The 24,296-nt window shown below is 35.3% G+C and overlaps 1 protein-coding gene across 6 annotated transcripts in view; it reads left to right on the top strand.

The window, feature by feature from the left end:
* nr2f2 (nuclear receptor subfamily 2, group F, member 2) overlaps positions 1–24,296 on the top strand; it is a 154,872-nt gene that overhangs the window by 40,183 nt on the left and 90,393 nt on the right. For 5 of the 6 annotated variants that reach the window (XM_073928862.1, XM_073928857.1, XM_073928858.1 and 2 more), the window contains one exon: positions 12,342–12,452. The exons of the other annotated variant lie outside the window; for it this stretch is intronic. The gene's annotated coding sequence lies outside the window, so the exon portion shown is untranslated. The remainder of the gene's footprint in view (positions 1–12,341; positions 12,453–24,296) is intronic. 6 annotated transcript variants of the gene reach the window in all.

The raw sequence follows: 24,296 nt of genomic DNA, 5'->3' as shown, positions 1-24,296 counted from the left end.
CCCCACACCATTACACCACTAGCGTGAATCGTTGATACAAGGCAGAATGGATTCATGCTTTCATGTTGTTGACCCTAAATTCTGACTCAACCATCTGAATGTTGCAGCAAAAAAATATGACTAATCAGACAAATGATTTTCCAATCTTCTATTGTCCAATTTTGGTGAGCCTGTACAAATTGTAGCCTCAGTTTCCCGTCCTTAGTTGACAGGAGTGGCACCCGGTGTGATCATTTGCTGCTGTAGCCCATACGCCTTAAGGTTTGACATGTTGTGCGTTCAGAGATGCTCTTCTGCATACCTCGGTTGTAACGAGTGGTTATTTGAGTTACTTTTGCCTTTCTATTAGCTCGAATCAGTCTGACTATTCTCCTCTGACCTCTGGCATCAACAAGGCATTTGCGTCAACAGAATTGCCACTCACTGGATGTTTTCTCTTTTTTGGACAATTCTCTGTAAACCCTAGAGATGGTTGTGCGTGAAAATTCCAGTAGATCAGCAATTTCTGAAATACTCTGACCAGTCCGTCTGGCACTAACAACCATGCCACATTCAAAGTCACTTAAATCACCTTTCTTCCCCATTCTGATGCTCTGTTTGAACTGGGTCTTGACCATGTCTACATGTCTAAATGCATTAAGTTGCCTCCATGTGATTGGCTGATTTGCGTTAACAAGCAGTTAGACAGGTGTACCTAATAAAGTGTCCAATGAGTGTATATACTATAAGTGTTCATTACAAGTAAACAGCATTTGAAATTGTGTCTCAGACTGAGAATTCTGTAGACATACTATCCCATATTAGTCTTGCAGGCAGGAAAATGATCCAATAAGCTTTGATCTTGGCCTTGGTGTCATGATATTTGTTTTGAAGCATTAAATTAATGTTTTTAGGTCTATTCAATGAGACAGTGAGTTTAGTCTTATTTCAGTAAGAAGCAAAAGAAAATAAACTGTACACTATTTGTCTGTGAACCAATACAATAACAGCAAAAATGATTCAATGCCCTTTCAAAAATATGTTACTGCTGTTTTAGAGCGGACAAAGTTCATCATCAAAACAATATCAAATTAGTAGACTTAGACTCAATATGAATAGTCTATTTAATATCTGCTAGTACTGCTCCTTTAACAAACATTTCACTGACTATAAGAAACATGTCAACTTACACTAGCCCTAACCCCAACCCTAACACCAACCTAACAGTCTACTTATAATCTAATCACAGTTGTAATTTATCTTCAATTTAACAAACAGACCATCAAAATAAAGTATAAACTTTATTTTATTGAGAATATATTTATTTTTAACTTATTTATTGATTAATGGTTTCTTTAAGTTGTTAACATAGTTGCCTCACAACAAGGTCACTGGTTTGAGTTCATTGTGGAGTTTGCATGTTCTTCTCGTGTCTAAGTTGGTTTTCTCCATGTATCTGGTTTCCCCCACAGTAAAAAGACTTGCGGCAAATTGCATAAACTAAATTGGCTATAGTGTGTGAAAGGGAGAATGTGTGGGTGTTTCCCAGCACTGAAGGTTGTACTCTCATTAGTGGGTTGCTGCTGGAAGAGCATCCGCTATGTAGAACAATTGCCAGAGTAATTGGTGGATCATTCCTCAGGGAATAACACAAAGGAAGTGAGTGAGAAAGTGAGTAAGCGAATGGATTCTTATTGTTGGTTATAGGGATAGTTCACCCAAAAATGAAAATTGTCATCATTTACTCACCCTTCACTTGTTTCCAAATCTTTAAGTTTCTTCTGTTGAACACAAAAGAAGAGGTTTTGAAAAATGCTGGTTGCTGGGACCCACGGATTTCCATTTATTTCATTTTATTTATTTATTTTGTTTTTTAAAGTAGATGGGTGGTTTAAAACTGCACGCGGGAGAGTAAATAATGAGGTAAATTTCATTTTTGGGTGAAGTTTAACATCATTTTTTTTTTCTAAAGTAATTTGTAATATATTGTTGTTGGTGTTTTTGAAAGAAATCTCTTCTGCACTGCAAAGTTGTATTACTTGATAATATTTTATGACTAAATTATGTGTAAAAATACATTTATGTTAGTATAAATATTATTATTCATGGTTATATTATGAAACAGTCTAATTAATATGATTATAATTATTATACAGTGCACAGTGTTTTCCTAAATAGTTTAGGAATGGAATACATTAGCAGCAGCAACATGCAAGTACCCACAACGATAATATTAGTAATATTAACAGTAACGGTGATAATGACAAAGATGATACTATTTACACACACATTTTCTGCTAAACTATTTTAAACTATTGAACTTCTAACTTAATTACTTACAGTATAGTTGTGATCATTTATAAAATATTCCAATATGCTGGTTTGGTACTCAATTGTACTCTTAATATTTCATTTTTTATTGGTTAACATAACTTTAATTATATTGTTGTTAAAAAGAGCAATTTTCTCTTTCTGTCTGTCTTTCTATAATTACATTATCATCATTAGTGTATGTGTTTGTTGTTGTTGTTACCCATAATGGCATTATGATGATAGACATATTGTGCTGAATCAGACCTGTTCAAACAACACAGTTTGTGCTGGACTGGATCATGACTTCAGCCTCCACATGTGATCGGTGTCACTGACAGTGTGAGTGAATGCATATGTGAGACCCTTTCCTTATGTAGTTTTCTGCCCGACAGCCTGTGTCCTTCCCTCTTAACATGATACCCCGGGCTACTGAAAGTTGACCCCACCTTAAAAAAAAAGGCACACTCTGACCCAAATCACTTTGTTTTTCTTTAGATCTATGACTTATTCATCATTTGACCCTTTGAATAAGTGATGGCAGGTTTAAAATACACTCTGTCCATATGTTCTGCCCTTTTAAGCTAGGTCAAAGTGTTTTAAATGCAGAGAGGTGGTACTGTAAGTATTTATATTAATATGTTTTTAATCATTATACTGTGTAAATAATATATTTTGCGATATTTGTTATTATTTATTTAGAGTTAAATATATTAAAATATTGATTAATTAATTTTAAATAATTTGAAATAACTTTGTTGTTGTTGTTATTTTTGAAAGAAAATAAAAAGCACCACAAAAGTTTTTTTTGATAAAAAAATAATACTATACATTATCAAATTAAATGTATTTTTTATGCGTGGGTTTTCTCCGGGATATCTAGTTCCCCCCTCAGTCCAAAGACATGCGCTATAGGTGAATAAAATAAGATAAATTGAGATTATGAGTGTGAAAGAGTATATGGGTGTTTTCCAGTGTTGAGTTGAAGCTAGAAGGGCATCCACTGTGTAAAACATGGGCTGGATAAGTTGGTGGTTCATTCCGCTGTGGCGACCCCTGATAAATAAAGGGACTAAGTCGAAAAGAAAATGAATGAATGAATATGTATAATACCGTGTAAAATCTTTAAGGATCTAATATATTAGGAGCAACATCTAAAACAGTAACACACATGCACACAAAATTTTTGTCAACGTTTAAAATATTTAGTTTCTTTATGAATAAAGTCCCTCATGAACCCCTAAGTCCATTTATTTGTTCAAAAACACAGTCAAAATTGCAATAATTCAAATTATTATAACAATGTAAAGTATATAACTGTTTAATTTATTTTAAGGTTAACTTAATTTAGAGGTTTCACTTTAAGCAATTATTTAGTAATTCCATTACGGTTTATTACAACTATGTACACTCACTGGTCACCTTCATTAGGTACATCTTACTAGTAGCGGCCTGGTTGGACCTAGGCATGGGACAATAATCGTTTTCAAGGTAGAAGAGGCAAGGTTTTAAAACCAGCAACATTTTCTGTAATACTGTTCCTAAGGTATGTGCACAATTTTTTTATTTACGTTTTTTTTTTTTTTTTTTTTGACAACAGTATCTCCAGCAGAAAATAAATATAAAGATGCCATTTTAAATAGCAAAAAATCTGTTTTTGAAACAAATGAAGACAGCAGAAGTCAATAATTAACTTAGCCTGAAATATTTACTGGTCACTAGAAATTTGCATTGACAAACAGCTGAACAGGTGTACCTAATAAATTGTCTAGTGAGTGTATAGCATATTGTCACATAATTCCTAAAAAAATCATAGTTATTAATTATTAAACCAGTTGTTTTAAAAACTTAAATTTTTAGCTTTAGCTTTTTTTTTTCTTTTTTTTTTTGCACACGTCTTTATTTAGTGTCATTAAGCTTGTCTCTTCTGCCATGTGTGTCCTTAAAAAACGTGCGGATTTTGAAAGTCCCATCTGAGAGAACGAGCTGGACCATCTGACGGCTGGAATTAATGAGCGGGGACCTGCAGTGGGCTAGAAGGTAGCGGGGCCACATGAAACAATGAGGCCTGTTGCTTGTAATCACTTGAAGCTGCTGTCATTAGTGCAGGCCTGATGCAGGAGCAGCGTGGGCTCTGAGAGGGAAGTGCTTGCCAGCTGCTGCCAGCCTGTCATCAGGAGGGGACACTGAGCTGAGGTGGGCATTTGGGGGCCCTACATAGCAGGAGCTGCTGGAGTCAAGGGCAGAACGCAGTGTCCTGGTGATTAGTGTCTGTTGAGGACATGTGTGCATGAATATGCGTCTGTATGTTATGATGGTGGGATTTCATTGTGGCACCGGGCCACATTTTATGTGTGTGAGGTCGCTGATCAACACTTCTACATTTGTACTTTTGGCAGCACGCAGAGACTAAATGGACCACCTCCCCTTTGGAACACAACCTTTTTAGGTTCTGGGTGATGTTTAGAGTGTGTTATATGGCTAAATGTAAGCAATTAGGTGTCAAGATGATACTCGAAAGTGAATCTTATGATCCTTCTGTGACCATCAGGCAAGGTTTCAAGTGTGTGTACACAAGACTGAGATCATGTGGCTGACAGACATGCATTTATTTGTTTGTTAGCACGTTTGCGCTCATGTCTATATAATATAACAGGAAATGTATATTATTGTTGTTTTTTTAGAGGCCAATTCAAATGTTCTCACATTTTGTTTGCTGCATTTATGATCAATGTCATGTCATAGTGCATATATTAGGATTGTCGCAATACCATTAATTCACATTACGATACTATATCAGCTGAAGTTTCATAATACCAAGTAGTATTGCGATACTGTAATTCATAACTGAAATTTGAAAGAATTTTGTCAGAAACACAACATTGTAAAACCCAACATTCAACTTTATCAAATGAAATGAGTGTAGTTAACTCAAAATTGACTCAAAGTTAATTCTACTCATTTGAAAAGAGTCTTGAACTCTAAATACCTCATTACTTCAACTCAAAAGAGCAAGTTCACAGTGCTCATGTAGATAATTTTTTATTTTTTTTTTACTCAAATTCTTTGTAGCAATCAGTTTCCTCAAACTGTTTGAATTGCCTTAACTTATTGGGTTTTGCAGTCCTCAGTTGGTTTGAGTTCTCTTCATCTATTTGGTTTTCTGTGCTCAAATTGCTTCGTTTATTCAAATGGATTAAGTTCACAGTACTTATTAGGATTAGTATTTGAACTTAAATGGTTTGTTGCAATCGCTTTCCTCAAATGGTTTGAGTTACCTTAACTTTTTCGGTATTGCATTGCAAATTTTATATGTTGTGATAGACTTACTTGAATTTAATTCATAATTTGCTTATTAATAAAAAAAAGGTATTTGCACATCACTTCACCTAAAATGCATTAGTTTATTTTGCAGATAACTGAGCAACAAAGTAATACATTAAAATAAAGATACAAATTATACCAAACAAAATTTGTTACAAAAAGAGCAAATTATGTTTCCTGTTGCTCTTTAGAGTTTTTCATTTATTGTTTTTACTTTTATTTTATTTTTTTCACCCTATCAGGTAAGACTCCAAAGCAATTTAAAATTTCACTTTGTGTAGAGATTGTTGCGGTTGTTGTAGCTACTAAATCATATTTACAGGAACAGAAATGAACTAATTCAAATGTGTTTTCGAACTGAAGCATCAGAAAACATGCAATAGGCTACCATAAAAGGCTTGAATTCTACACAGTTTTGCAATCTTAAAGTGCTCCACAGACTATTCACATAAAATGGTCTATTGTTGCACAAGCGTGTGAGCATTATAGTGACCAGCAGCTAGCTCTCTGCAACTCTCACATGGTCGCCCACTGAAGCTAAACAGGCCTGCGCCCAGTCAGTGCCTTGATGGGAGACCATATGGGAAAGTCAGGTTGCTTACGGAAGTGGTGCTAGTGAGGCCAGCAGGGGGTACTCAACCTGCAGTCTGTGTGGGTACTCATGCACCATAGTGACAGGGACTCTATACTGCTCTGTGAGTGCCGTCTTTCTGATGAGATGTTAAACCAAGGTACCGACTCTCTGTGGTCGCTAAAAACTCCAGTATGTTTTTCGAAAAAGAGTAGGGGTTTCACTGTGGCATTCTGGCCAAATTTGCTGGCCTCTGTTCATCATGGCCTCCTAACCATCACCATACTATAATTGGCTTAATCATTCGGATGGATGCTGCACACTGATGGTGGATAAGGAGATTCCCCCAGTGTGTGAAGCACTTTGAGTGTCAAGAAAAGCGCTATATAAATGTAAGGAAATGTTGTTGTTTTTATTGATATTATTATTATTATTATCATTATTATTTTCCTTATGCAACATTATGTATTGTCGATAGACCATTAATGACAATCCTACCGTTTACAAGCTACTGTGGCACCGCTAGTATTTTGGAGCCATAGTATGACGATACAACATTAGTACCGATAAAACAACCCTCGCATATATTAATATAATACATGTATTGTTATATTTTAAGTATTTTAATGTTAAGTAGATCATTAATGAATGCATGTGTGTGTGTGTGTGTGTGTGTGTGCATGCTTTGGAACATTACATTATGGCGCAGTTGTTTTGTTTTTATTCTCACGCTGTCTTTATAGAGAGTGATATAAAAGTTGTTAGACATCCTAAACAACACAGAATATCCCATTGAAATCCGTATATGTCCTATATGTCCTCTTAATTCTTTGGAACAGGGCTAAGCTGGTCTCTCAAGAGTCCTTATGAAGGGTCTTGGAGAATGTTGGAGGTTCTGAGGAAAAAACCTCCTCAAGAGGAAAAACATAGCAGCGTGTTAAGTTATTAAGCCCCACTTTGGGCAGTGTGTGTGAAACAAGCTCCCACAAGGGTGTGTGAGAATCCCTTAACTCACATTACCCCTCCCCTCAGCTTTGTCTCTTTTACAGGACTAGGTTAGAAGGGTCACCCTCTTCATGTGGATAGGTCCTTTGGCCCAATTACGCTGCTACAGTGCTCAATTAGCCACAATCCCTTCTTTTCAAGGTGATGTTTGAAAGGGCTTTACATTTTTTAAGGTCTAAAGAAAGAGCGGGGACCCCCAAAGTGAGATGAAATTAGGGACATAAACGGAGGCTCAACCTAAATCATTGTCTGTGAAGTGCTTGCTGTCCTCAAAATATTCATACACTTCTCTCGCTCTTTATCTCTTTGTCTGCCTCGCTTTAAATATCAAGGATGGCCTGGTTTGTTTCATATTTAAAAAAAAAATGTTTAAAGGAAATATTTGCTGTACTGTCCTTGAGGTTTGTTATTTCACAATATATAATGTTAGTTTCTGTTCTGCCGCAGTTGCATTCATCAATGTTAAATCTATAATTGGGAAATGGGAGGGGTTTTTGGGTCAGGACCATCTTTAGTGGTTATAGAAAATATTTCAGGCACACTGGTCTACTCAAACAAGGTCATACTTCTTACTAAGCTCAATTAGCAGTGGGGATTAACCTTGTTTATATGAAATAATAGCAATATGGATTGAGACACTAAATTTATTGTAAATAGCAGGATGTCTATAGCCATTAGCAGAATGGCAATAAGGACCTATGGCAAGTTTTAAAAAAGGTTATATAATATTACATTTTGCAGCAGACTTAAAGTGAAATGTCTTACAGGGGATGCTAAAATGTTTGTTAGCTTTTGAAACAGTGAACAGCGCATTACAATGAAAAGTGACAAGTTTACTTTCTTGGAAAATATCTTAACGCAAACACGTAGAGAAACCATTGAACTATGCCAGATTTTTTCCAATGGCAGTTAAGATATCAACTTATGGAAACAGTTTGTTTTACTGTTTGTATGACTGCAAAAACAAGGTGTTTTCGATATGCTTATCAAAAGGCCCAGTTTTGAATATATATATATATATATATATATATATATATATATATATATATATATATATATATATATATATATATATATATATATATATATATATATATGAGGGTTGGGCGATGTCAACCAATTTGGCATTGTACGATGTCTAATGTAAAACATCGCGATGGACGATGGCATTATGTCATTATGTAAAAAGCGGGGGGAGGCGGGTGTCTGAATAGCCAGGAGGGATCCAGGGGTGAGAAGAGTGCACGACTTATTTGAGGATCGGGAGGGAGACGCGCGATTTCCGGGAGATTATCACTCGTTTGCGGGCATTATGAGTCCCGCAAATGCATAGAGACTCCTATAAATTCCGGGAGACTTGCGATGTCTGAATATCATATTTAACAATTATATTTGGATGTGATCCAGTGGTACATCCATGATAAACTGTCCGACGTGCACTGCTCTCTGCCTGGAGCTCAGAGGAGCGCATGACAGCGTGTGGCTGTTTTTGGTAACCTTTTAGTTATAAAATGCCATTTTAACACTAAGACGTATTAGTGTAAACAGGCCCTGAGTGTTTATTTTTCTCGAGCGGGTTTGCAACGGGGGCGGGGCGGACGATCGGCAATGCCGGCTCAGCATTTTGCTGTCTATTGGCCATGGGTGATGGACGATGGCATCGTCTATCGGCCCAACCCTAATGTATATAAATGAATATATATATATATATATATATATATATATATATATATATATATATATATATATATATATATATATATATATATATATATTCATAGAGAGAAAGAGAGAGAGAGGAGTACATAATTGATGTTGGCTCAGAGGCAGATCTTGATTGCAAGAGCACATTGACAGCTGACGGTTCAAATCCCAAAAAGGCCAGAGCAAGCTTATTAAAACCCAGAAAGCAACCTTAGACTTGTAAAATGATTAAATTAACAAATTATCACATCAAAAATAATTAAAAAAGCACCAAAACCAGCCCAAGTTCTCTGGAACCACACATCTTACTACAATCTCTTAGTTTTTCAAATCAAAGTTTTCATGCACAACACTTCTGGCATGCCTCAGGGCTCAGTTCTTGGACTGCTTGTCTTCTCCATCTAAGATCTGTTATTCGGAAAGATGGCTTTTAAAATCACTTCTTTTCTAATGACAGTTACATCCACTTTACTTTTAGTGTGTTCATCTGCCAACAGCTGCTCGCATCTCAACATGTCCAACAGACATTTTTGATGTATAAAGGACCATCAAAAATATGCATATAAACTAAAAGTAACTTGTATACTGTGTTAGACTTGTCACAGCACATAGTTATTGTTACTTCTTTATTTGCTTGATTGCTTCTGGATTTTTATTTCTGTGATGATAAGGATAATAAAGTCTTCTAAATGCTTAAATGTACATTTTGTTCTTTTTTCCAAACCAATTTTTACCCACACATTTATAAAACAGCTAAAAAATCTAGAAACGTTGTTAATAATCTGCTCTTTAATGTGAAAAGAAATTTAAAAAATGCATTGTTTTTGCCTATAATTATTTTAACCATTATGTACTGTTGGGGATGTTTTCATCCACACTGAGGTGATTTGGAGTCACAAATCTTATTTTGACACATATATTAAGAAAACGCTGTGGGATTTTTAAGAACTCTAAGATACACTCTGGCAAATTCACTACCCTTTTGTTATGTTCGGGATGAAAACATTCACTGAATTAAATCACAGTAAAAATGCATCAGATAAATTTTTTTTTTCAGTTGTTTGCATTAATCTTTTAATCAACCTCAGTCTTGATTAAAACTACAAATTTACTTAGAAAATTACAGGTTTTTAACTTTTTAATTGCCAGATTCATAAATGATGTCACTGATTTGGTGAAAAAGCACACAAAATGATGTATTTTTAATATAAAAAGTAATTGTGGACTGCTGTTTTTTTTTCCTTTTATCAGAGTCTTTAACATGTAAAACAACATTGTTTTAGATGCATTGTTTTTGATTAATTTTTACTGTTTCCCATAATTTACTGTTGGTGGCTATTTTTGCCCCATTTACTTGCATTATAAATTTTTTTTTTGATTGCAAAACCATGACACCATATAATCATGCTTTTTAATTGTTGGTGGTTTTCCCTGATGGGAAGAGGTCAAATTTGTCATTTTACTGTTGATCATCAGTTGGCACTATAAAAAAGCTTAGTTTCTGGAGTTTATATGGAGTAAAACAGCAAATTAAAGTGTGTGTGTATGTGTGTGAGAGTGACTATTGCGCACTTACTTTGGTGTGTCTGAGAGAATCAAAATAAGCATCTCAACTCTGAAAACTACATGGAGTAAACAAAAACAAAGACTTCGTATATATGCATCATCAAAATATATTATAATCGAAGTCAATGGGGCAAAAACAGCCACCAATAGTAAATTACTGAGAAAAAAATGAAAATCTAACAATGCATCAAAGCCAATGTTGTTACTAATCATTCACGTCTAAGACTTTAATTAAAAGTTGAAAAAATCCAGTCCACACTTACTTGTTATATTGAAAATATGTCATTTTGTTTGTTTTTTTTTCACCATATCAGTGACATCATTTGTGAACTTGGCAAGTAAAAAGTTAAAATCCTGTACTTTTTAAAAACATTTAGTAGTTTTGATCAGGACTGAGTTTTTTTTTTTTTTTATCTAATTTATTTTTACTAGAGGTGTGAACCTACACTAGTCTCACGGTTTGGTTTGGTTATGATTATCATGCCATTGTTTCGGTTCAATTCGATATCTCGGTGCATCACGGTGCATTGACAATGCTTTCCATACACAGTTTTATATTTGGGATGGGAGGGGGGATAACCAGCTGTCTGTATAAACACACACACACATAGACACACAGCGCCAAGCAAGCGACACACAGCATCACTCTGCTCGTCCAGGAGCGATATTGATAGACCGCTCCCATTCAAATTACATGAGAGGTACCGACCGCTCCCACGCTTTATTCAGAAATTTATTTCCGCGCCGCAAAAAAATGCAGACCTCTATCCAGAAATATCGCTGTAACAGCCAAGAGGAGAGAAAATGTCATGCCAGCAGGTCAAATGGGCCACAGTGAGAGAGAGACAGAGAGAGAGAGAGAGAAAAAGAAATAACTACTTTTTATATAATAATATAAAAATTTATAATAATATAATAATTTACTTTCATTCTCTCAGTCGCAGTGAAATAGGGGCTTCTGTTGTAAGTTTCAGTAAAAGACAGTCCAGAAACAAAAACACAATTGTGCGTTTTTAAGTAGTTGGAGCGTTGTAAATACTCACGCTCGCCTCCCTTGCCATAGTAAGCTACCGCGACATAGCACATTTGAAATAAATGACGTCAGTACAAAATAACCAGTTATGATTATACTGAACTGGTACCGAATCGTCCGTGTCTGCATCGCGGTGCACTGAAGAAACAATTAATTATGACACCCCTAATTTTTACAGCAGTTTAATTCAGTGGATGTTTTCATCTCGAACATAACAAAAAGCTAGTAAATTTGAACAATGCTCAAGTGTTAAGTGAAAACCACAGCAAATTCAGTTTGTATGTTGTGCAAAACTTGGTCGAGGCACAATGTTCCAGTAAGTCTGGAAAGCATCCAAATTTGCTCCTAAACATTGCTTATAAATTTCAGAATTAATAACAAAAATGGCATGCAACAAGGTAAATTAGTAAAACTTTCATCAATTTCAATCATGTGTATGCAGAATAACAGGCCTGTACACCTTACTAGTCATTTCCCAAGATGAATGATAACTAACATTCTTCTAGTGTATTTGGAAGCAACAACTTTGATGGAAATTTTTGCTGGCTGTATGGCATTAGATTCAATGGCAAAGACCCAAGTTCATCCTCTCCACACAAACACACTTACGCCCCGAGCAAGGTCTAAAAGCCTCTGTGTCTACCCATCCATCTCCCTGTGTTGGCTGCAGTGTTCAATGACTCACCTGCCAAACTTTTTGTCCTCTCGTACTGTAAAACCCCAAACCAGATGTAACAGAAACCCACTATTCATGTGTCAAATGTTACTAAACTGCATTGTAGAAACGACATCTTGTTATCTTGCAAAAGAATTATAATGACTGTAATGGCTCCTGTTTTCTATCCGCAGATGAGCATCTTGAGAAATGTTCAGCTCAGAGTCAAATCGGCTGACGTTTTAAAGCTCAAAAGAAGAAAAAAGAAGAAGCTGGATCTCTTTAAGACATGGTCACAAGATCAGGTATTGTGTGATTTGAAATAATATTGGGGGATTTATAACATCCTTTAAATTTTTTACAGATTTTTTCCCAGCACCTTTACTCAGAATGTAAGTGAACTAAGGCATTGCATGGTCTGTGCATGGTGCATTTTGTAGTGATTAACTTTTTATTGGTCTCATGCATGTTGATCTGCATGTGCTTCTTATACTCCATGCTTTTTATAGCTTGACTTGCTGTCTCATCAGAAGGAACATGTGAGAAGTAACAGACTGCTAGCAGCATGGTTTATAAAAGGAAAGACAAATTCTTACATGCTTAACACTTAACTTGCATTCTGTTGTGTCTGTGCCCTGGTGAGAAATTGTCTGTCTAGACGAGAGTCAATATATCCTTTGTATTCTTTAGAGCTGCACAATTAATTGAAAAAATATCGCAATCTCGATTCGACTCCCTAGACGATCTTAATCCAGCATTTTTACGATTCTGCCAATCATATTTTCATGTTCAGGAGAGAAGCAAAGGCGGCTGCAAGAGTGTTTTTTAATGTTTCACACAAGTTGCTTAGCGACATGGACACCTCTAAATTATGTTAAAAGAGTCACATACTGTATTTATAAGGTATAATTCACCCAAAAATGTCATTTTTGTCTTTATATAATGATGTATTTGCGGCGGGGAAATCACACGTGATGTAACTGCTGACTGTGCGGGCACGCACCCTTCTTAATGATAGACGCTTGCTCGTCCACTTTAGTAAACAAAACCTGCATATGCTGTGAGTAATAGGTAATAAAGTTGTGAACAATATTCAGTTTGTGGCACAGAGTGATCGTTTGAGAGCTACGCACGGAGTATGGACAGCACACGGCAGTGAAAATGAAACTGAAAGCGCGCACATCATGTAAATAATCATATCACATTTTAGAGTTATGACTGCGACAAGCATTTGATGTTTTTTCTTTCATAGCGAACACACAGTTGTGCATGAAAATAAATGTTTACAGTGTCAGTATAACTCCTCTAGCCTATATAATGTTAATTTTACCAGTGAATTAAATGGTCTAATAATGTTCTCGATGACAGATTGCAAGCATAGGCCTATATCTCAAACATAATTCAAGATCAAAATTATCATAAGTAGAATTAAGAGTATTAAGAATATAATTATTTATAGAAACCAGTAGGGCTGCTCGATTTTGGTAAAAATCATAATCACGATTATTTTGGTCATAATTTTAATCACGGTTATTCAAAACGATTATCAGTTGAAGCCACAATTATTAGCACTCCTGAGAATTTAAAAAAAAAAAAAAATTCCCAAATTATGTTTAATAGAGCAAGCAATTTTAACAGTATTTTCTCTATTATTTTTTCTTCTGGAGAAAGGCTTATTTGTTTTATTTTGGCTAGAATAAAAGCAGGTTTAAATATTTTTAAACCCATTTTAAGGTCTATAATATTAGCCCCATTAAGCAATATATTTTTGATTGTCTGCAGAAGAAACTACTATTATACAATGAACTACCTAATTTCCCTTATTAAGCCTTTGAATCACACTTTGAATCTGAATGCTTGTCTTTTGAAAAATATCTAGTCAAATTTTGTGTGCTGTCATCATAGCAAAGATAAAATAAATCAGTTATTACAATTGAGTTATTAAATCTATTATGTTCAGAAATATTTTTTCCATTAAACAGAAATTGGGGAGGAAAAGGGTTGCTAATAATTTTGACTTCAACTGCATACAGTTATTTTCCACCCTGGAAAGAGAAACAAATACAATAGAATCAAAATATGAAATAAACTGCGCTTTGAGCATCTTCACTGTAAGAAAAACACTTTGGCTACAAAAGTCCAGATCAGTGAGGGGTTTTATCGTTTATCGAATATCGCGTCACTTTATTGGTTTCTCTTTCACATGTCTTTTGATTCTCTAAAGCGCTCACGTTAAGATGAGACGTGTGCGCTCTGCTCGTCTCAGTGCGCGAATGAGAGCGAATGCTGACCGCATGCTTCTGACTGTGTCTGCGCACCGCACACACACACACACACACACACACACACACACACACATAAGCAAGCGTTCTTTCGCGCTTTTAAGAGCAACACGTGTACAACTGGAAAGGGGCGGTAAATGATGCAATAATCGTTTATTTTGATTAATGGTTTTTCATAATCGTTAGAAGCCGAAATCGAAATCTGATTTTCGATTAATTGCGCAACCCTAGAAACCAGTAGACCTACACATAATAATATTGTTGTTTTACCGTATATTTGAGAAAAAAACAATAATCTCACATTAAGCTTTATTTTACATCTACAGAATCGTGAGAGAATCGTGATCTTAATTTTAAGCAAAAAAAAAATTGCGATTCTCATTTTAGCTAGAATCGTGCAGCCTTAGTATACTTAAAAAAAACAAAAACAATGCTTTTTTCTCTTATTTTCTGTAATAAAAACATTCTGTTTTCCAAAGAGAAGCAACACATTTTAATCAGTAAGTCATTTTATTTAAAAAGCCGTCGTATTCTGGTTTTAGGGGTCACCAACAACAGGCTGATATGAATGCAAGGTCAAGAAACATTTTCATTGTCTTATAATATGCATTTATTATGTAATTTTCCAAACGACTCCTAAATGATTCATTCAGCGATACATTTGTTCCCAAACCCCTCCTTAGCGCAAACCTAATCTGCACTCATTGGTCCAATGACTCAGTCAGTTGTGATTGGTTGACTGGGTTCAGCGCAAGACAGAGAGAAATACCCACCACAGTTATGAAGTAGCAGCCAGAGAGTATGGCCATAGCAACAAACAGCAGAGGATCACGAGCACAAACACATTTAAATCGGTAAAGGAAGAAGCACACATCACGTTTTTAACATAGTTTTGGATGTAATATGTGAATACTTCTAGTGAATAGATTTAACCTAAAAGATACAGAATAAGCACTGATCTATAATAGATAGCGCAAGCAGCGCAGGGCAATTACAACTTACAACACACAATTAAACGCATATTTTGCAAACTACACAAAACATATGTAGTATAATATCAGAAAAAATAAGTATAAATCATAATAAGTATAATGACTTGACAGAGCGGGGTAACGTGAAAGAATTGACCTGGAAAAATTTGATTGATTATAGGTTCTGAATCTTGATTTCAATTACTTTCCGATTAATCGCCCAACCCTTATTTATTTATTTATTTAAAATAAATAATGTATCATTTAAAATGAGTTTCCTCCGGTTGCTCCGGTTTTCCCTACAGTCCAAAGACATGCCCTATAAGTAAATTCAATAAACTAAATTGGCTGTAGTGTATGTGTGTGAATTAGTATGTGTATGGGTGTTTCCAGTACTGGGTTGCAGCTGGAAGGGCATCCACTGCATAAAACATATGCTGGATGGTTCAGTCTGCTGTGGCAACTCTTGATGAATAAAGGTACTAAGCTGATAGAAAATGGATGAATGAATGAATTTTATATGAATTGGATAGTTAAATAAAACCATGAAACCTATAATTAGTTCCACAACAATTTATTAACGGATGTCCTTTCAGCTGCAACCCATCACTGGAAAACACCCTTAAACTCTTGCTCACACACATACACATACACTACGGTCAATTTAGCTTTCCCAATTCACCTATAGCGCATGTCTTTGGACTTGTGAGGAAAATCGGAGCACCCGATGGAAGCCCACGCGAACATGGGGAGAATATGCAAACTCCACACAGAAATGCCAACACATCCAGCCGAGGCACGAAGGAGTGACCTTCTTGCTGTGAGGCGATCATGCTACCCACTGTGCCACCATGACGCCTGGCAATAGTTTCTTGAATTATCTATAAGGGCATGTAGAATTGCATATATTTTATCATTTAAACTTGTACAAATAAAACTAAATAGAACCGAGGGCAGCAGTATCCAACACCTGATTTTCAATAATGAATATACGGTAGAACTTTTTTCCAATATTCCTGTACTTCAGCCAGACTTACTATAGCTTTAACCTTTGTTCTGTGACTGCAGGTAGTTACATCAATAACACCTCATCTTCACATACTCATTTCGCCAATTAGCAACTCAAACTTGCTATTTCTGTAGATGTCATTAAAAGCTTTAACACAACTTACAGTGATAAATGACATTAAGTCATCTGTGGTTGGTTGCTGGATACGATCCCTGTGCGCTTTGTAATCCTGGCAGCATATGTCCTCTGGTTACATTCTATTACAGGTGTCTAACTACCTCCATATTACAACTGTCACTGTTATTCTTACAGGAGTGGCATGCAGTTAACCCAAAATCAAAGCCTGTAATTTGTGGCTGATTGTGCACTTTGAGATCAGGCCAATCTCACTGCTCCAGGCGTCTATGAGCGAGACTTGATTAGGCCAAATTACATATGGGAGCTAGTGCTGTAACCACAGCTCTGTTCAGGGTGAAAGTGAGTGAGTATGTGGGCTTTGGGTGTGGTATGTGTGTGAGTGTGTGTGAGTGTGTGTGTGTGTTGCCTCTTGATTCATGCACATTCATATGCAAAGGAAAGCCCAGCATGCTGTTTAGTTGCTTGTTCAGATTGTTGACTCATAATGTTCTATCAATTTGTTGCATTTACTTATTTGATCAATTGCCACGGTTGCCATATGTGTACCCCCCTGAAGTCACTGCGGTGAGAGGAACAACTGTTTCGAATCTTGAGTCAAACCCGGCTCCCGGTTTTATCTGCGTAACAAGTGCCGTCAAAAGCCTCAGGGTGAAAGCAGCAGATTGTATCAGAGCTCTGGTGGAAGCAGGTGGGGGGAACGGACAGAATCTAGGCCTGGACTCTGGCCATGCAGCTTTCACAACACAACCACACTACTGACATGTTCAGATGCTTGTCCCTTATCTGCTGCAGTGTTAATGTTTAGAAAAATGATACCACGTTAATAAATGATTTTATTTTGATAGCACTTTAGGAATCTTAATGGTCCCCTTTAAACTTTCTGTTGTGAATAAGTATGTTTGAATTGCTACAACATTTCAGCTACAAGTCATTTGAATATTAGATGTTTTCATGGGTTTCAATAGACATTCTACTCCTTTTACTACTAATTTTCCAACTGCATGTCTACTAGCCATCTTCACGGTATCGTAAACTGTCTGCTTAATTTATGCTAACACTTTGATTTGATGAACCTTCAAGAGAGATTCCACTCAAAAATCCTTTTACAACATGTTGACTAGCAGTTATATTGCAGTGGAAGTTAAATGTATCATTTTTTTTTTCTTTTGCAAATATTTCCCAAATTATGTTCAACAACAAATATTTTTCACAGTATTTCCTATTATATTTTTTCTTCTGGAGAAATTATTTGTTTTATTTTCAATTACAAAAAAAGCAGTTTAAATAAAAGCAGTTTAAATAAATAAAATAATAATAATAAATTATAATAGTTTTAATAACTGATAATAGTTTTAATAACTGATTTCTAAAAAGTGATTTTTTTTATCTTAGCCATGATGAAAGTAAAAAATATTTTACTAGACATTTTTTAAGACACTTCTATACAGCTTATAGTGACATTTAAAGGCTTAACTAGGATAGGGTAATCAGGCAAGTTATTATATAACAATGGTTTGTTCTGTAGACTTTTGGGGAAAAAATAGCTTAAAAGGGGCTAATAATTTTTACGTTAAAATTTTTAGAAAATTAAAAACTGCTTTTATTCTATCTGAAATAAAACAAATAAGACTTTTTTTCCTGAAGAAAAAATATGATCAGACCTACTGCGAAAATCCCCTTGTTCTATTAAACATCAGGAAATATTTTAAAAAGAAAAAAAAAATCAAAGCAGGGCTAATAATTCTGACCTCAACTGTTTACTAAAATAGTACCATATTACTCTGTTTAAAGGGTTAATTCTCCGAAAAATTAAGATTATGTTATTAATTAATGACTTATCGTCCCATACCCCTGAGACCTTTATTCATCTTTGGAATACAAATTGAGATATTTAAGGACAATTTAAAGAGACATTTAAAGTCCAGAAAAAGCACCAACAACAATGTCAAAACATTTGATGTGACTTCAGTGGTTCAACTGTAATCATACATTGCAAGAAAACTGTAAAAACAACTTTCTATTCATCAGATCAAGGTGAAATCATTACATAACATTACAACATAACATTACATTACAAATTTTTGGTAAACTAATCATTTTATAAATGCTAAAATTTTAACAGTGCCCTAAAAAACACCCACTGACTATATATATATATATATATATATATATATATATATATATATATATATATATATATATATATATATATATATATATATATATATATATATATATATATATATAGTCATAATATATTTTTTTTTACATTAACGTGATATTAAGCCAGCTTATTCTACTTTTTCTAAACCTAACAGTCTGTTAATACTCTAATGAGAGTAGGTTGATGTAGTTGCAACGTTATAACCAAAAGAATATCTAAAAGAGACCCTTAAATTCGTGTGTAATGAAATTTTTACCATTTCAGATCCACTTTGCAGATGAATTAGTAACATCTTTATAGGCAGAAATTGAACTGGCAAACTCTAGTTTGTACAATGAAATGTACTGTAAATTCAGAGCCATAACCTTGTGGAAAGCGCTCTGACATAAACGCAGCTGTGGCTTTGTTGACCTGAGTTCAACGTGATGGATGAACATCAGAGGACATTTCTAATACTGATGTACAGACGATGAACATGGTCTTATATTATACTTATACACCAAATGTGAAATGCACAATGCTAAAATACACATTAATGTATATAGGAGATAACAAATACAGGAATAAACAACACAAAAAAATGCTGGTACCGCACAACCAATTTGTGTCAAGACAACATGAAAGAATTAAGTTAACATATTAGTTTTTACAAATATAGGTGGATTGAACATAAAACAAAAAAACAAAAGTCCTAAAAAAACTCAAGAGTTGTGTTGTTTCAACTCATCTTAAATAAGTAGTTAGAACAAACAACAAATGCACTTTTTAAGTGAATTTAAATAAAAACAAAAAAGTCCTCCAGGTAGGGATGTAACAATTCACTGTGAGCTGGGTGAAAATCTATTCAAATAAGTGACAATTCAAACTAGTTGAAATATTGAATGAATCGAGATACGTGTTTTGAACAGAAGGGCGCTTAACAGGTGCAGTCTTGCTGTACTTTCAGCAGCGAGCAAGAGGTGAGGCGGCAGAGTAAAAAAGCCAGACAAACTGTCCTGCAAAAAGACATTTACTTACACCAACAGACCAATGAATATGATGCACACAATAGGGCTGGGTATCGTTCCAAAATTTTCGATACCGATACCCTGAATTCGATACCGGTTCCGAAAGATACTTTTTTCGATACTTTTATTTTAAGAAATATATTTTAACAAAATTAAATTATTCATAATCTCTGAGAAACTTTGGTTTTATTTTTTCAGGATGTTTGGGACACTTTTTACAGCAGGCTTATCTCTAAGACCAATAAACAAAGGAACAAAAGCACAAAATGAACAAAGTGTAGTTAACACAATATATTAGTGCAAACAGTTTTTATAAAGTTCAAACAGTTTTAGGTCGATCAATTTTAAGTATTTGTTAGGCTCACTGCTGCTTGAAGGTTTAGTTCACCCAAAATTCTGTCATTAATTATCTTTAAATGAAGATATTTTGGATTTAATCCAAGAGCTTTCTGATCCTCCCATAGATAAATCAATGAATAAAGTTATTTTTGTTTACTTTGCACACAGGAGTATACTCACAGCTTCATATAACTATGATGGAACCACTTATATCACATGGACTCATTTTGACTGTTTTTGGTTCCTTTAATGGGCATTGAAAAATGCATATCCAGTAAATCTAATCTTTGTCCACAGTAGAAAAAGGCAGCAAACCTTTAACAATAAAATTGTTGCAATCCTGTGGCATTCATCTTTTAGCAGGAGCAGAGACTATAACATTAATGTGAAGAAAACATGAAAGCTAAACTGTTAATGCAGCCAAGGATAAGGACATTTAAATAAGATACATAAACCCCGTTTACACTGTCAGGTCTTGATGCCCAATTCCGATTTGTTGCCTATATCAGATTTTTTTGCTTGTCCGTTTACACATTCATTTAGGTTTTACTCACACTATCAGTGTGCCAGAGCGCGGTACACTTGTGTGCAGGGCTTAAATGAACGTGTAAATGGACGAGCAAAAAAAATCTGATATAGACAACAAATCGGAATTGTGCAAAACGCACCTAACCCCGAAACTGAAAGCGAGACGTGACTTTTAAGGGGCTGTTTCATATGGATTTATTAACTGTTCAGTAAACGCAAACTGTCGTAGTTTATTAAAGACGCAAACCCCTCACTTCACGACAGCTGCGCACCTTCAGCAACCTCATAATTCCTGCAGCACGAGGACTTTATGACTGTTTATGAGCGTCAAAAGTGGTGGATCTGTTTGGCGAGTTCTGCTATCTGTGCCACACTAGCCACTGCGAAATACTGTATGCAAAGTGTTGTTTCAGCAACGAATTGGCAAGTCCTGATTTATCCCCACGCAGTTTATGTAATGGTTTGGCCCTGATTTCTTATCTGTGTGCGCACTGGTGTTGGAGAGAATAAAATTGCTCTGTGTTGCCCGCAGTGCGTGTATTATTAACGACTTAAAGCAAAAGTTACAACACGAAGTTCGCCCAACTTTAAAATGATTTTGAGGCGGAGGAGGTGGAAAAGAGCCGTCAGCTTGCGCTTATGTCTGCTCTGTTTACTTTTCGGAGCCCAAGCCATCGCGCTTCAATCCTTATCAGTCACGGAGAACGACGCTTGTGGTGGGCACGTTGTTATGATGACTGCGCCGATCTTCTTGCAGTCAAACAATGCAAAAATGCTTTAAAGTGTAGTGTACGCATTACAGTCTCACATTTGACAAGCTTTGAGCGAGTGGGCGTAACCGCCGTAAACTTTTGATTTTCAAGACAGCCTCGCTGCAGCCAATTACCAGCATTTAACCCGGGCACGTGGACAAGATTACACCCTTGTGTATCGAAATTTGGTACCGAACGAAAATGATTTTTTCGAAACTCGATAGTATCGAGACGATTCGGTCGGAGCACACAAACTGTCATCACAGTGAAAAAGTACTGTCACCGACATCTATACGCAAAAACACTAATAATAAGCTACACCACGTGGACCAGATGACAACTGCTATGGAGATCAAACGGTGCATTCGTGTTTTCATAGCAAAAGTGAAGATGCTTCTCAGACTGAAAGAGTAAGTTTTTCTGTTACAGAAACAGGGGTTAAATTATTTTGACCCTCTTCTTTTCAAATGAGTTTATGCAATTTTTATAACTTGCTTATATTTACAAATGTTTAAGATGATCTCTTCTTAAGTGTATCACACTGATACTTATACCACTTAATTATACAAGTAATATTAATTTTTCACCTTCATAATCATTTTCAACTCTTCTCTACTATATAATTAGTAATTTTATAATCAGTATTTTCTGCCAGTGGCAAGTTCCCTGGAGCAGAAGACCTATTGACCACCTCTGTACACACTTCTCTCTGGTTTAGGAAAGGATTTCCTCTCCATACCAGCAAGGCCTCAGCTTATGCCAGAAAACATTGATGTTCTGATATTTCTTTTTAAAAATGTTAAATCCCAGCACAGTTTTAGTTTGTTTATATTAAAGAGTCTTCTTTAGTTTCTATAATTATAATTTTTTTAAATTAGTTTTTAAACTAACAATTTTGTTTTGGCAGAAAATATATATAGCAAAAATGTGCAACATTTAAGAAAGAAAATAAAAGGGCTCTTCACCTTAAATTTGATTCAAATAATTTTGTTAAAATTATGACTCAATCATAAATCGTGAGATTAGAATTGTGAATTGAATCCTGAGGCGGGTGAATTGTTAGATCCCTGCTCTAGGCATGATCTTTTATCGTTTTTCCATTTTTTTTGTTTTTTAATAATTTGAGCACAACTTTCAAAAATATACCATCTATTTTGTACAGTCTTTCTAAATTCTTTTATGTATTTTTTTTCAGGGTACACTTAAAAAAAAAAGTGTAGAAACAAATTGCGTATGTGTATATGTGCTTTTTAAAACCTACAGCTTACCTTCAGGTATCATCAGCAATTTTACAGTTTTTTTTTTTTTTTTTTTAAAAGTACAAACATTATGCTGTGTAAAATGCGTTATTGTATTATTATCCGATCTGTCACTGTAATTAAATTGTTATAGCTAAAAAAAAAAGTAATAGTGAAAGAGATAAGTCAATGTATTTTTCTGTTTATGCTCAATTCATTGTGCTTTATACTAAAAAGGTTATTGACTCGCTTCTAATTGATGTCAGTTGTGTAGAGGTAAGAAAGAAATGCAACTCTCTAGGGATTATGTTTAATTGAAGTTATGATTTCCCAAAAGATTAATTATATTCTAAATAATCTGTACTTTACACTTTATTATTTTCCACTTTATTGATAAGTGCTAAAGCTCTGGGGATAAGCGGTGCTGCTAAGGAAGTCCCCTCCACACACACACCCACACACACACACACACACACACACACACCTTTCACGTCCCATCACTTCTTGAGGAATTAGAGAAGAGACAAAAGGCTGAACATTCTTTAAGTCCCGTTGGGCGGTGAATAGGAACGTTTCACGTGTCAGAGGAGTGGTGTTTCCTATAGATTCATTAGCCTCTTCATCCCCCCCTCCTGCTTCTCCCTTCTTCCTTGCCTGGGCCCCTTTCACTTTCTGTCACTTTTCTCTCTCACCCTCTCGCTCCCCCAGCTTTTTCTTTTTGTTTGCTGTCTACAAGAGGGTTTTTAGCACAAGCAGTGTTTGTAATTAGCTCCTAGTGCTGTGCTGGAGCATGTTGAGGTGGCTGTTTATACGATGAGCAGGTCCTCTTTCTCACAGTTACTGTGAAGCTAAAACAAAGGTCTGCCTTTTTTTTAATCTTGAACAGGGTGAAGTGAGGAAGAAAGAAAAAAAAAAAAAAAACGAGGATACAAAATGTTAAGAAGGGCCCCTGGAAAATATTACAGAGCAGTTTTATTAATAGTCTTACTACTGATTTGCAGCGTGGTTAAAATGATTGTAAGCTTTTAAACTGCTTCTGGGGTTTTTCTAATATTACTTTACATTGATTTTATTGTATGAGTGAAAAATCTATCTATCTATCTATCTATCTATCTATCTATCTATCTATCTGTCTGTCTGTCTGTCTGTCTGTCTGTCTGTCTGTCTGTCTGTCTGTCTGTCTGTCTGTCTGTCTGTCTGCCTGCCTGCCTGCCTCTGTCTGTCTGTCTGTCTGTCTGTCTGTCTATCTATCTATCTGTCTGCCTGTCTGTCTGTCTGTCTGTCTCTGTCGGTCTGTCCGTCCGTTCATCTATCCGTCAGTCTATCGCTGTCTGTCTATCAATTTGTCTGTCTGTCTGTTTGTCTGTCAATTTATCTATCTATCTATCTATCTATCTATCTATCTATCTATCTATCTATCTATCTATCTATCTATCTATCTATCTATCTATCTATCTATCTATCTATCTATCTATCTATCTATCTATCTATCTGTCTATCTGTCTATCTATCTGTCTATCTGTCTAGCTGTCTGTCTGTCTGTCTGTCTGTCTGTCTGTCTGTGCATGATGGTTACCTACACGTGACTTATTTAGACACGTACTATTTATTTATTTATTTTCTTTTTTTCTTTTTTTTTTTTGATGGGTCACTTGTTTTTTAATAAATCAATTATTTAGTTTTGATAACAATCCACAATTACAGTTGACCGGAACTGGATT

This window comes from Danio rerio, chromosome 18 (assembly GCF_049306965.1).
Source record: "Danio rerio strain Tuebingen ecotype United States chromosome 18, GRCz12tu, whole genome shotgun sequence".
NCBI classification, from domain to species: Eukaryota; Metazoa; Chordata; class Actinopteri; order Cypriniformes; family Danionidae; genus Danio; species Danio rerio.
This window is presented reverse-complemented; position numbering and strand designations above follow the sequence as displayed.